At 39.3% G+C, this 14546-nt stretch overlaps 1 protein-coding gene across 1 annotated transcript in view; it reads left to right on the top strand.

Moving 5' to 3' along the window:
• The window catches only part of LOC126455728 (phospholipid-transporting ATPase ABCA3), a 526358-nt gene that overhangs the window by 127935 nt on the left and 383877 nt on the right, over positions 1-14546 (top strand). The gene's annotated exons all lie outside the window — the stretch shown is intronic.

The following is a 14546-nucleotide window of genomic DNA, read 5'->3' as shown; positions in this document are numbered from 1 at the left end:
GTAGCCCTCCTTATTACTTGTCATTTTCGGCCATCTGTAATTTGCATTGCACCCAGTATTTTTCCAGCTATCCATTTTTTAAGTACCTCTATTCTATCCAGCTTATAGTCCATTGTTAAGCATTCACATCTGTATAAACATTCTTGTCATACCACTATGCTATAGTGTTTCAGCCGGCCGGAGTGGCTGTGTGGTTCTAGGCACTACAGTTTGAAACCGAGCGACCGATACGGTCGCAGGTTCGAATCCTGCCTCGGGCATGGATGTGTGTGATGTCCTTGGGTTAGTTAGATTTAATTAGTTCTGAGTTCTAGGCGACTGATGACCTCCGAAGTTAAGTCGCATAGTGCTCAAAGCCATTTGAACCATATAGTGTTTTAGTTTTGTTTTGCTAGATATGCATTTCTTGTAGTAAATATTCTTTGTCAAACATTATGCTCTCTCAATTTTGTTAACTCTTACATTTACTGCAAATTTTTCTACTCCATTTTGTTGTATAGTTTCTCCAAGATGTTTGAATTCTGTTATTCTCTCTATTTTATGTATTTGTGTTTCTGTGAATTTTGGAGCATGTTTTTATGTTTGTCTTAAATCTGGTTTTTTCAACTGAAATTTTGAGACCAGATCTATTTGCTGTTTCTTCCAGAATATTTTTGTGAATAACTGCATTTGTCAGATTTTCTGAAAATATTGCAAAATTATCTGCAAAATCCAGACAGTTTACCTTAACTCCATTTGTTTTCTTTAGCTCCAAATTCCATGGGGCTATAGCTTCCCTCGTACATTGGATGTATATTAATGTACCAGTACCACTTAGAATAATCAAGAAAGCTAAATATGTTGGGTATGCCTACCAACAAAGTGCTGACCCCAGACAAAAACTTCGAAATCACCGGACATCTGGGTCAAATCGTATTATTTTCCTGGGCACACACATTCTGTCCTCCCCCCATGAACCATGGACCTTGCCGTTGATGGGGAGGCTTGTGTGCCTCAGCGATACAGATAGCTGTACCGTAGGTGCAACCACAATGGAGGGGTATCTGTTGAGAGGCCAGACAAACGTGTGGTTCCTGAAGAGGGGCAGCAGCCTTTTCAGTAGTTGCAAGGGCAACAGTCTGGATGATTGACTGATTTGGCCTTGTAACAATAACCAAAACGGCCTTGCGGTGCTGGTACTCTGAATGGATGAAAGCAAGGGGAAACTACGGCCGTAATTTTTCCCGAGGGCATGCAGCTTTACTGTATGACTAAATGTTGATGGCACCCTCTTGCATAAAATATTCCGGAGGTAAAATAGTCCCCCATTCGGATCTTGTGATGTTACAAAATAGAAGTGATGTTGCTATTCAATGGAAAGTTGGAAATTGAGATTTAACTAACTGTTTTATCAATCACAATTGGCGTAAGAATCATGGATTGACCATTGTCATAAAATATTGCATTATGAGATGTGAATAGTTTTTACTTGCGGTTTCGCGTGGCTTGAGGCAGTCACAACTAGCGTGCTATTGATTAAGAAGTTGCGTTATCGTCTTTCTAATTACTTCATGATCGTAGATACGATCATACCCGGTTGTGAAGTTATTGTTATGACAAAAAAATTTCCTAAGGGACCAGAAAGTTCTTAAGGGCGCAAAAACAACTGTAACATCACACAAAAGAGAAATTCAATATTAAAGCTGATGCAAGAAGACGATAAAACAGTTTTCTTTTTATCAAGGTAACACGCACATTGGACTGCTGATCTTGGAGTCTGTAATATTAGCAAAATGCATAATTAAAATGAAAATAATACTGAGGAGATAATAGGAATGAGCACTGCTAAATGATTCAGTATTCCCAGAACAAATATTTATTATAACTAAAACATATATCGTACCTTAAGCTTAATACTACAATGACGGTAGATTTTTATGTCCATATCACGTCCATTGAGCGCTCTTTTATATAGCCATTGTCCTCTTGAGTCGCTCGTGTTTCGTCACGGTAAGTTACAACAGTTCTTCTTCCTACACTTCACTCAAACTTAAACATAACACGTTTTTATACATTTAGTAAAAAATTAGATCAGACTGCCACAGATCTGCATCCGTCTTACTCGAGAAAAACAGTACAAGTCTTTTTAGCGCTCAAGGCTTCATTTGTTCTCCAGCGAACAAAATAGTGAAGGATCGCATATCCATCCGTACTTTTCTGTTTATATTGCCGCCCAAAGACGACGAATTACATTATCTAGAAAATTCCACCGTCGCTATGCGACGCCTCATTATACATTAATCATTATTTACAAACAAGTATTTGCCTTCTGGCTGAAAGTATTAACTACTCGTATTTGCTGTTTTAATAAAGTCAAAAATAGCGAATATCACATTGCCTCCCATGAGGAGAGAGGGAATGCCGAAGGATTACCTCGATCCTCATGTCCTCATGAGATATTCGTGATTTTTGGTGTGACATTTACATAACGTTACTGGCGTACAAAGTACATAAATTGAAATCACATTTATAAACATATATCAGATATTTATCATTTTTCAAAATAAAGTTTTTCATTCTTTGTTCATCAGTCACTTCATTCCATAATACCAAGACTAACATTTATGTGCATATTTAAGTTTGGTCCATATTTGCTTATAACAATAAGTGAACGTTCATTTCGCACTTCAGGGGATAGAATTCAGGAATTACTTTCTCTTGAGCTTAACAACTAATACATGAGTACAGTGAGTGCTTATTTTCACTAAACTAGAGTGGACAATGTTCGAGCATCTGTTGACTCATTGTGGTTCAATTACAGTTTAATAACGTAGCACTGCACTTCGTGATGCTTTCACTTTCTGTGTTAGCTGTCTACGGCGTTCATCATGCAGTACATCTGTCCTTTCCACTGTGGTGCCAGGAATTCAAGTGGCTTCCCGGGTTTTTATTTACAATATGAAACAGAAGAAGTGGAAAATTATTAGTATGACTTACAAGCTACTGGATACATTTGTTAAGGATCGGAACTGGTCTGGAGTTTAGGGTCTTCCTATAGTGCACATTCATTTTCTTTGTCCATCAAGAGACAGGATTATAATTCATTTTAGCAGTGTTCAGGAGTGCCGGTATTAATGGCTTTAAGGTCTGAGTAATCTAACAATCTACTTCTTACTCATCTTAACTTCAACTCAAGAAAATTGCTTAATTTACGTATGAAAATGTAGTCACACAAGTGTACAAATGTCTTTCCTCCAGTATGTACGATGGAAGTCATGGCGGTTAGCAGTTTAAAGTTTGGATTGTTTCTTCACCCACACGTCAGCCACTCACAGCGGCTGCACAGTGTTGCGTGAGCTCCAATACTTAGTATCCGTTCACGCTCAGGCTGTAACAGAGCTGCTGGTTGTAGATTGCTCCTTCTTTTTGTGAACTTCGTATCACACGAGTGCGTCGATACAAACACCTTTCGCGCGTTTCCCATCGGAGGAGCCGGACACTGAAGTTGCCTCCATACTTCTGTCAACTGCCTCCCATGAGGCTCACAGGTAAGTGACGACGAATGTTTTAGCTGTCGCTGCACTTAGAACAACACTGAACTTTGCGTTGCACCTGTTGTCGTAGCCTTGACTTCTTTTTACACTTGCAGTACAACACTACCACTAATATACAGTGAACAGTTACTTTTATTATGCACGTCGCACTTTAGTGTGCATCTTCACACAGCATTCGTGCTTAGTTCCTTCGCCGATGGAGTTCATTTACAAAACAATTAATTTTGCAGGTTTCCTCCATTGGTACAGAAAGACTTATATTCTACTATTTACAAAAGATCACTTACGAGCTAATATTTACAATTAATGGTCACTCCTTTTGTTAAGTCCAGTGAACAACTGCTTTATGAATGGACTCTTTATATCTCAAGGTTTACTTTCGCTAGTGAACCTAAAAATATTCTTTCAAACTTTCTTTTAAGGGCTCATCTCCTCATTATGAGAACTACAGGTTTCGCAACACTCGTTGCATTTATTCTTTAGTGCACCCAAGATCATTTTCTACTGCCACGCAGCATATCTACTACATAACGAGTACGCATTTAACGCTGAATCTTTTTTTTTCTTTTTGTGCTTTCCTTTGTGCTTGCCAAATTTTTTTTTATATTTGAGGGCAGACTGGATAACGATAGTTCTCCCTCTTCGCTTCATGTACTCAGCAATCGTTCTCTGTTAAAAAAAAATAGGGTAACGCGTGTCTACTATTTTTTTTGCATGAATAGAATTACCGACAGTTCACTGGGTTTACGCAACCGGTCCATAACAAACATTACCAAAGCTAGCGAAGTTCATCACGCTACGTGTCTCATTTCTCATAAGCACTGCTTTGCTTCGAAGCACACGTGCCTTTTACAAGTCGACCCTTGGTCTGGGTTAATGAACCAGGATCAAAAGGAACAGGCACAAGGAAAATGGATTTCATAAGAGGAGTGTCTTAGGAGACATTTTTGCAATAAAATCTGCATGTAAATAAAATTATCTTAATAAACATAGGCACATATATAAACTTCAACCTCCTTCCTTACAGCATGCTTTGCTACTTCTACGTCTTACTCTGGTTATAGTCAGTATTAAGTTTAAATATCACTGAATTGCTTGTTCTTTGGATTAGCCTTCAATTAGGGTATTGAATGGTCGCTAGATTACACTACAAATCTTCTGAAGATCTTTACTTGGACTTATTTATGATACAGGGGGCTTGCTGTGTGGTTATTTAGTACCTCGATTCTACTGAAATCAATTCGTCAGCTAACATTCCTCATATACTCTTTACATTGGGCTCAGATCACAGGGAAATAGTTTACTTTCATAGCAATTAATGGCGTCGTGGAGTACTTACGCTACATTATTGATGCTTCATGGTTTGCCTCTATTTGTACTGTATTTCACCTAACTTAGTTTACTACAGCTTATTGTCTCCTTGCGTGAACACATGTGGGTTACCACTTGTTTTTCCATTTAACAGCACGCTTTAACTGAACTTTAAGCTATTTCTTCTACTCCTGTCCACTGTCTGGACTGTTTGAACATGTACCCTTTTTTTAAGCAGGTAATTTGGGTTTTTACTACAGAACTTCAAGTACTTACATTACTAAAAATAAATCTATAAATATTCTTGTACCTTGAGAGAAGTGCTTATTTACGCATCCTCCTCCATTTCTCACCTTTACATATTTTATTTAGCTCCGGGCAATCACCTCGCAAGCACTTTTTTTCTTAATACTAACTTAAAATTAAATTGAAATTCTTGGTGCAACCTCAATTTCCTGCTTCAGCTTGTTGAAGAAATATCAGTTCATGTCCATCACTATAAACAATTTTTCCATACATAGCATTTAATACTTAGAGTTTACATATAGTAGTTTTTACCATGTAGTCAGTGCGCTGTTCAACACAATACTTATCATTAACAGTTCACACAAGGAAATTTCCAGTACGCAAGAGGCAAGAAACCAAAACAGATTCTATCTGCAGTTGAGGCTGTGTCTGTAAACTAACTCTTTGTTTCAATGGACCAATCGCTCCCGATATGGAGCAGCCCTGAATCGGCAATGATAAAACTTTTGAAACAGAAGACACCTGTCTGAAGAGACATGGTGACATGACATTGATGTTGGCTCCTGTATCAACAACGGCTGTGAAAGGAATGTTGGCAATAGAAATCTTAATCGCAGCCTGGACCTGTTCATCATAAATGTTGTTAATGTCTTGAGCTTCTTTGTTACGTGCAAGGTCATCTCGTAAGTCGGTCTCATGGTCGTACCGTATCGCATTAGCATACTCAGAATCAGAGTATTCATTAGTGCCCCGCCCCCACTCAAAATCCGCAGCGACCTCTTGGAGGCTGAAAGGCGCTGCCTCTAATTTTCCGCAGGATGTTTAACCTGTTTGTCATTCATGGCCTTAAGTGTTTGTTCCGTTTCATATTGGTGCTGGTTATGTGGTACAAATGCCGGTGTAGAGGTGTAAAATCCACTGGGTGCATTCACTTGTGAATAAAATACTTGAGAAGGCTGACGTCGCCCGATCTTTTGGTTGCCGGCAAAACCATTTCCTTGTGAAGGAAAGTTCGCATTTGGTGCCATTTGAAAATTGTTCCGCGGTCCTCTATCCTGTGAATAGTTGTTCTTATGTTGTGCTGGGTGGCCTCCGCCTTGCCCATGCCACTTGCTATATTTCGACCTATAACTTTGATTGTACACTGGCCCATTTGAAAAATTACCACTAGTTTGTGGAGAATTTCCATACTGCTCAGGCGCAGAATTAAAAGGTGGGTTTCCGTACTGATGTTGTACCTGGTGGTTGTAAATTGGGTGGTATCTCTGCTGATTACTGTAATTGGTTTTCTGCTTCCATTTAAAGTTATTGCCATTTGCGTTTTCATAACGGCTGGCAGGTTGGTAACAGCGGTCGCAGTAGCTCGCTCTCTCCTTGGGCGCATTGTTGTCCGCGTGCGATGCATTCTGCTGGCTGCCAGGGAAGAATTTGCCGCTGCCAACCTTGGAGCGCACATCCTCGCTAATTAAATCTAAGGAATCCAGCACAGAAAGGAATACATCCGTGTCTTCTTCGGACACATTTACTAATTTCTCTCTAATAGACACAGGGAGTTTGCTTTTGAGAATCATAATTACGTCCTTGGAAGAAATCGGAGAATCCCAGAATTTAATTTTTGCTAGATACTTCTCGAAGTATCGCCGGAGACTTCCATGCTTCTCATTGAAAATTTCCGCACCATACACCTCCTTCCTTAATCTTTGCTGTACTCCATTACTCCAAAATTTTGCCAAGAACATTTTCTCAAACTCTTCATAATTCCTACACGTGTCTACCATTTCCGTTCCCCATAATGCTGCATCACCAGAAATAAAGCCAGTGACGAACTGAATACGCTGTCTGTCTGTCCAGCTCCTGGGAAATATGCCGGAAAAATTCTTTAGGAACACGATGGGGTGTATTTCTCGCTTCTGCGGATGAAAAACAGGAAAAGTGCGATGCTTAATCACACTTTCCTCTTGCATTAAACTCACAATTGTGGGCGGATCATTTAGTTTCCCTACTCGGGACTCAACAGGACTGTTGTTTTGCATGTAATCAGGCGGTGAACGATAAGGAGTTGACTGACATTCGTCACCGTCTAAAGAGTTGTTCCCTATAGTTTGCGTATGTGTGTGCGGATTTTCTACCCAGTTTCTCAGCATTCTGACTTCGTCCACTACTTGCTGCTTCCAATCGGGAAGATCCCGTGTAAGTGTCCTCCGAATCTGTCCCAATTCAGAAACCACTGTGTCTCCAGACTTACCAGGAGCAGCTAAGATTTCATAAGTTACATCCTTGACAGTCTCCCTAAGCTCCTCCCTGACCTTCTTTTCGATAAAAATATCTTTACCCTTTATCCATTCACCGTAGTGTTCCGACAATGCCTCCGTGTGTGCTTTCACGGTGCTCTTAACCTGTTCTTCAATATTGATTGAGTCTATCTGCCTCGACAGATCCTCCACTACACCTTCAATGTCAGATACTGCATGTCTAACTGAGTTTATTTCTTTGGTAGCTGCCTGAATTTTTGTGTTTAATGTTCCAGATACTTCAGCTATTTCACTTTTCACCTGTTTCTGCATTTTCTGAATTTGATCACTGATCTTAGTTTGCACCTCATCCAAATGGGTATTTAATTCAGCCGTAATTTCTTTACGCAGATCTGTTTTGATTGCGCCTAGCTGTGTTTTTAATGATTCGCTTACAGCATCTAATCGGACGTTAACAGTCTCATTTTGTGTTTTTATAGTCTCATTTTGTGTTTTTATATTCTCATTTACTGCGTCAAACTGTTGTTTCAGCATTTCCATTAACGCACCGAGGTCATTTGTAGCTGCAGCGGGAAGAATTTGGACTTTAGGGTCACTTTCCCCTGTTACAGACATGGTTAGTTCGGTTTCCACACGGGAACCTACCGTTCGCGATCGTAAAGGGTATGGAATACTATTAACGTCTTCACTCCCGTCTCCTGTTGTCACCTGTCTCTGTTTACTATCTGCCATTTTCGTTAGTAAATCACGTGCTACGCAAGGCTTTCGTCGTTTGTCAGTGACGTGGTGAGTCCGCTAAGAGCACCACTCTCGCGTGAGCAACAAATGAAATTCTATCTTGCGAGAAGACAAGATGGAACCTAAACGTTTCAGACAAATGAATGAAGATGCTCTTCACTGCAAATTGCACACACTATCCACCATGTTGAAAATGTAATACAGCTATACTAACAATGGGGAGAAATAATTTCTATTATCAGACTACGAATAATTTTACTTTGAAAGATAAAATAAAGCAGATTTTCTATAGCGGGAAGGAGATAGAAAGGATGTGGATCAACTTGGAAAAGCAACGTTGCTACTGAAGCACTACACTGCGTACGCAAAATTCTGACTTACTTTTTGATGGCTTGAATACCGCTATGTTGTCTCAGCAAATTCACGTCTCTTTTCTTTTCTTTTCTCTCGGTAATTAAACTGCGTTATTGACCAGCATATTTTACGTCATTCTCACAGAGAGATGATGTGTACATGAAACGACAGAACATTTATTAACACAAGCACATAGAAAATTTTCCAAGAATCTGAACTAATTTTTGGTCAAGTCCCTGTTCGGGCGCCAAGTGTGATGTTACAAAATAGAAGTGATGTTGCTATTCAATGGAAAGTTGGAAATTGAGATTTAACTAACTGTTTTATCAATCACAATTGGCGTAAGAATCATGGATTGACCATTGTCATAAAATATTGCATTATGAGATGTGAATAGTTTTTACTTGCGGTTTCGCGTGGCTTGAGGCAGTCACAACTAGCGTGCTATTGATTAAGAAGTTGCGTTATCGTCTTTCTAATTACTTCATGATCGTAGATACGATCATACCCGGTTGTGAAGTTATTGTTATGACAAAAAAATTTCCTAAGGGACCAGAAAGTTCTTAAGGGCGCAAAAACAACTGTAACATCACACAAAAGAGAAATTCAATATTAAAGCTGATGCAAGAAGACGATAAAACAGTTTTCTTTTTATCAAGGTAACACGCACATTGGACTGCTGATCTTGGAGTCTGTAATATTAGCAAAATGCATAATTAAAATGAAAATAATACTGAGGAGATAATAGGAATGAGCACTGCTAAATGATTCAGTATTCCCAGAACAAATATTTATTATAACTAAAACATATATCGTACCTTAAGCTTAATACTACAATGACGGTAGATTTTTATGTCCATATCACGTCCATTGAGCGCTCTTTTATATAGCCATTGTCCTCTTGAGTCGCTCGTGTTTCGTCACGGTAAGTTACAACAGTTCTTCTTCCTACACTTCACTCAAACTTAAACATAACACGTTTTTATACATTTAGTAAAAAATTAGATCAGACTGCCACAGATCTGCATCCGTCTTACTCGAGAAAAACAGTACAAGTCTTTTTAGCGCTCAAGGCTTCATTTGTTCTCCAGCGAACAAAATAGTGAAGGATCGCATATCCATCCGTACTTTTCTGTTTATATTGCCGCCCAAAGACGACGAATTACATTATCTAGAAAATTCCACCGTCGCTATGCGACGCCTCATTATACATTAATCATTATTTACAAACAAGTATTTGCCTTCTGGCTGAAAGTATTAACTACTCGTATTTGCTGTTTTAATAAAGTCAAAAATAGCGAATATCACAATCTCCGGGCGGGGACTACTCAAGAGGATGTCGTTATCAGGAGAAAGAAAACTGGTGTTCTGCGGATCGGAGCGTGGAATGTCAAATCACTTAATCGGGCAGGTAGGTTAGAAAATTTAAAAAGGGAAATGGATAGGTTAAAGTGAGATATAGTAGGAATTAGTGAAGTTCGGTGGCAGGAGGAACAAGACTTTTGGTCAGGTGCCTACAGGGTTATAAACACAAAATCAAATAGGGGTAATGCAGGAGTAGGTTTAATAATGAATAGGAAAATAGGAATGCAGGTAAGCTACTACAAACAGCATAGTGAACGCATTATTGTGGCCAAGATAGATACGAAGCCCACACCTACTACAGTAGTACAAGTTTATATGCCAACTAGCTCTGCAGATGACAAAGAAATTGAAGAAATGTATGATGAAATAAAAGAAATTATTCAGATAGTGAAGGGTGATGAAAATTTAATAGTCATGGGTGACTGCAATTCGGTAGTAGGAAAAGGGAGAGAAGGAAACGTAGTAGATGAATATGGAATGGTTTAAGAATCATGAAAGAGGGTTGTATACGTGGAAGAACCCTGGAGATACTAAAAGGTATCAGATAGATTATATAATGGTAAGACAGAGATTTAGGAACCAGGTTTTAAATTGTAAGACATTTCCAGGGGCAGATGTGGACCCTGACCACAAACTATTGATTATGACCTGTAGATTAAAACTGAAGAAACTGCTAAAAGGTGGGAATTTAAGGAGATGGGACTTGGATAATCTGAAAGAACCAGAGGTTGTACAGAGTTTCAGGGAGAGCATAAGGGAACAATTGACAGCAGTGGAGGAAAGAAGTACAGTAGAAGAAGAATGGGTAGCTTTGAGGGATGAAGTAGTGAAGGCAACAGAGGATCAAGTAGGTAAAAAGATGAGGGCTATAAGAAATCCTTGGGTAACAGAAGAAATATTGAACTTAATTGATGAAAGGAGAAAATATAAAAATGCAGTAAATGAAGCAGCCAAAAAGGAATACAAACGTCTCAAAAATGAGATCGACAGGAAGTGCAAAATGGGTAAGCAGGGAAGGCTAGAGGACAAATGTAAGGATGTAGAGGCTTATCTCACTAGGGGTAAGATAGATACTGCCTACAGGAAAATTAAAGAGACCTTTGGAGATAAGAGAACCACTTGTATGAATATCAAGAGTTCAGATGGAAACCCAGTTCTAACCAAAGAAGGGCAAGCAGAAAGATGGAAGGACTATATAGAGGGTCTATACAAGGGTGATGTACTTGAGGACAATATCATGGAAATGGAAGAGGATGTAGATGAAGATGAAATGGGAGATACGATACTGCGTGAAGAGTTTGACAGAGCACTGAAAGACCTGAGTCGAAACAAGGCCCCAGGAGTAGACAACATTCCATTGGAACTACTGACAGCCTTGGGAGAGCCAGTCCTGACAAAACTCTACCATCTGGTGAGCAAGATGTATGAGACAGGCGAAATACCCTCAGACTTCAATAAGAATACAATAATTCCAATCCCAACGAAAGCAGGTGTTGATAGATGTGAAAATTACCAAACAATCAGTTTAATAAGTCGCAGCTGCAAACTACTAACACGAATTCTTTACAGACGAATGGAAAAACTAGTAGAAGCTGACCTCAGGGAAGATCAGTTTGGATTCCGTAGAAATACTGGAACACGTGAGGCAATACTGACCTTACAACTTATCTTAGAAGAAAGATTAAGGAAAGGCAAACCCACATTTCTAGCATTTGTAGACTTAGAGAAAGCTTTTGACAATGTTGACTGGAATACTCTCTTTCAAACTCTAAAGGTAGCAAGGGTAAAATACAGGGAGCGAAAGGCTATTTATAATTTGTACAGAAACCAGATGGCAGTTATAAGAGTCGAGGGACATGAAAGGGAAGCAGTGGTAGGGAATGGAGTAAGACAGGGTTGTAGCCTCTCCCTGACGTTATTCAATCTGTATATTGAGCAAGCAGTAAAGGAAACAAAAGAAAAATTCAGAGTAGTTATTAAAATCCATGGAGAAGAAATAAAAACTTTGAGGTTCGCCGATGACATTGTAATTCTGTCAGAGACAGCAAAGGACTTGGAAGAGCAGTTGAGTGGAATGGATAGCGTCTTGAAAGGAGGATATAAGATGAACATCAACAAAAGCAAAACAAGGATAATGGAATGTAGTCGAATTAAGTCGGGTGATGCTGAGGGAATTAGATTAGGAAATGAGACACTTAAAGTAGTAAAGGAATTTTGCTATTTGGGGAGCAAAATAACTGATGATGGTCGAAGTAGAGAGGATATAAAATGTAGACTGGCAATGGCAAGGAAAGCATTTCTGAAGAAGAGAAATTTGCTAACATCGAGTATAGATTTAAGTGTCAGGAAGTCATTTCTGAAAGTATTTGTATGGAGTGTGGCCTTGTATGGAAGTGAAACATGGACAATAAATAGTTTGGACAGGAAGAGAATAGAAGCTTTCAAAATGTGGTGCTACAGAAGAATGCTGAAGATTAGATGGGTAGATCACATAACTAATGAGGAGGTATTGAATAGGATTGGGGAGAAGAGAAGTTTGTGGCACAACTTGACAAGAAGAAGGGATCGGTTGGTAGGACATGTTCTGAGGCATCAAGGGATCACCAATTTAGTATTGGAGGGCAGCGTGGAGGGTAAAAATCATAGAGGGAGACCAAGAGAGGAATACACCAAGGAGATTCAGAAGGATGTAGGTTGCAGTAGGTACTGGGAGATGAAGAAGCTTGCACAGGATAGAGTAGCATGGAGAGCTGCATCAAACCAGCCTCAGGACTGAAGACCACAACAACAACAACACATTCTGTAGAAACAATTTTACCCTGAACTGCAAAACAGCTACCAAAAACTACTTTAAGCAACATCAAATTTTACCATTTTGTCAGCGGAGGACCCCAACTCTCCTTTTATTGAGTGATATTCCATTCCCCCAACACCCCCCCTCCCCTCTCTCCTCCCCCACCCCCTCCCCCTTTAGCCCCTGCCTTGACCGAGTTCTAGAATTGCCCTTGATGATAAAGCATCCCTTTCTCAAATACCATTTTTTGTTTTAAATGGCTGTGATACTTCTCACATAAATTTAATATTAGATATATCCTTTCTTAGAATATCATGAATTATGTTTGCTAATTTTGCTTTAACATCAAATTATCTAATGGTTTTATCTAGTGTTTCTTGTCTATTGAACAGAATGTGTATTTTTAATTACTGAATGGTACTTTTATAGATTTGCTGTGTAACATTCTTTGGCAAATTATTGATTTTATGTTAAAACTCCGTTGAGTACAGGATCTTCCCTTTTGAAAACCTCTTTGATATTCTCCCAGTTCCTTGTCTAAAGTTTCTACAACTGATAATTTTTGATAATTTTTGCATGCCATTGGCAGAAGTGATACTACTGGTTAATTGTTGACGTTTTGTTTGTCTCCCTTTTGATGTAGTGGATGGATTAACGCTACTTTCCACTCATCTAGAAGCTTTTTGGTTTTCTAGATGTTATTATTATTGTTATTCAGAGGGGCCCAGAAAAATGTATACACTGTTTGATAGCCAATAGTAATGGAACAAAATGACATACTATTACAATTCCTGCATGGGTTGGGGGTGGGAGGTTATTTTATGTGTTCAAAGTGCCCCCCATTAGCAGCCAAACAACGCTGATGCCACTGAACTGTTGAACGAACTGCATCTACCAATGTTGCCAGTGTGATAGTCACACAGGCTGCCTCAAAGGTTTCTTTGTAGCTCATACATTATAGCTGGCTTCTGTTGATAAACTTCATTTTTCAGGGTCCCCCATAGGTAGAAGTCAAGAGGTGTAAGGTTTGGGGATTGTGATGGGTACTCAACTGCTCCTCTTCGATCTACCCATCATCCAGGCAGATTTTCATTCAAGTAGTGAGGTGGAGCGCCATATTGTTGTAGGTAAAATCTTTTATTTCCAAACATCTCTCAGATGGCAGGTAAAATCGATGTTTGCAACGTATGAAGATACACCTCCCCAGTTACAGTACCTTAAAAGAAGAATGGGCCAATCAAACTTTGTGATGGCAGACCACACCACACATTAACATCTGATAGATTAACATGTTTGTTCACATGAAAGTGAGGATTTTCAGAAGCTCATTACATGCAGTTCTAATCATTTACAGTACTATTGAGTTTGAATTGTGCCTCGTCAGACCAGGTAGCCATCCCTGCAACTATTCAGCTTCACGAAGCATGCTTTCAATCCATTTGCAGTATTTCCATCCTTCTGTCCAGATTCTCCTCATTCATAGTGTACCGAGATCTTGTAATGTGACACTTTCCACTTTGCAGCCTTCAGAATTCATCATATGCTTGATCAGCATACCTCATTTTCGCATGCACCCTGTTTCACAGTTTTTTGAGGTGACCTAGTAAAGTGTTGCAACATAGCAGCACTGGAAGCTGGACTCAGTGATGTTTTTGGTCAGACAGAGCTTTCCTTATGCTCATCCTGAACAGTACTCAGCTACAAATTTATCCCGAATAAGTTAAATTGTTGTACATGTTGGTAGATGAGTTCCATACATGTTACGCCATTGTGTTGTACCTTCCAGTACTACTTCGACATGGCCTTGCATTTCTCAGACGACAATCTTACTTCATTCGTTGCTGCACTGTCACCTGCTGGAAAATGCATGCCAGGATCTGTTGAGACTGGACTCTACTACCACGCAAAATTGCAATGATATGTCATTTTGTTCCAAAGGTATTAAAAACCATT

The sequence above is a fragment of the Schistocerca serialis genome, chromosome 2 (genome assembly GCF_023864345.2).
Source record: "Schistocerca serialis cubense isolate TAMUIC-IGC-003099 chromosome 2, iqSchSeri2.2, whole genome shotgun sequence".
Taxonomy (NCBI): domain Eukaryota; kingdom Metazoa; phylum Arthropoda; class Insecta; order Orthoptera; family Acrididae; genus Schistocerca; species Schistocerca serialis.
Note: the sequence above shows the minus strand (reverse complement) of the source record. Positions and strands in the feature narration are given on the sequence as shown.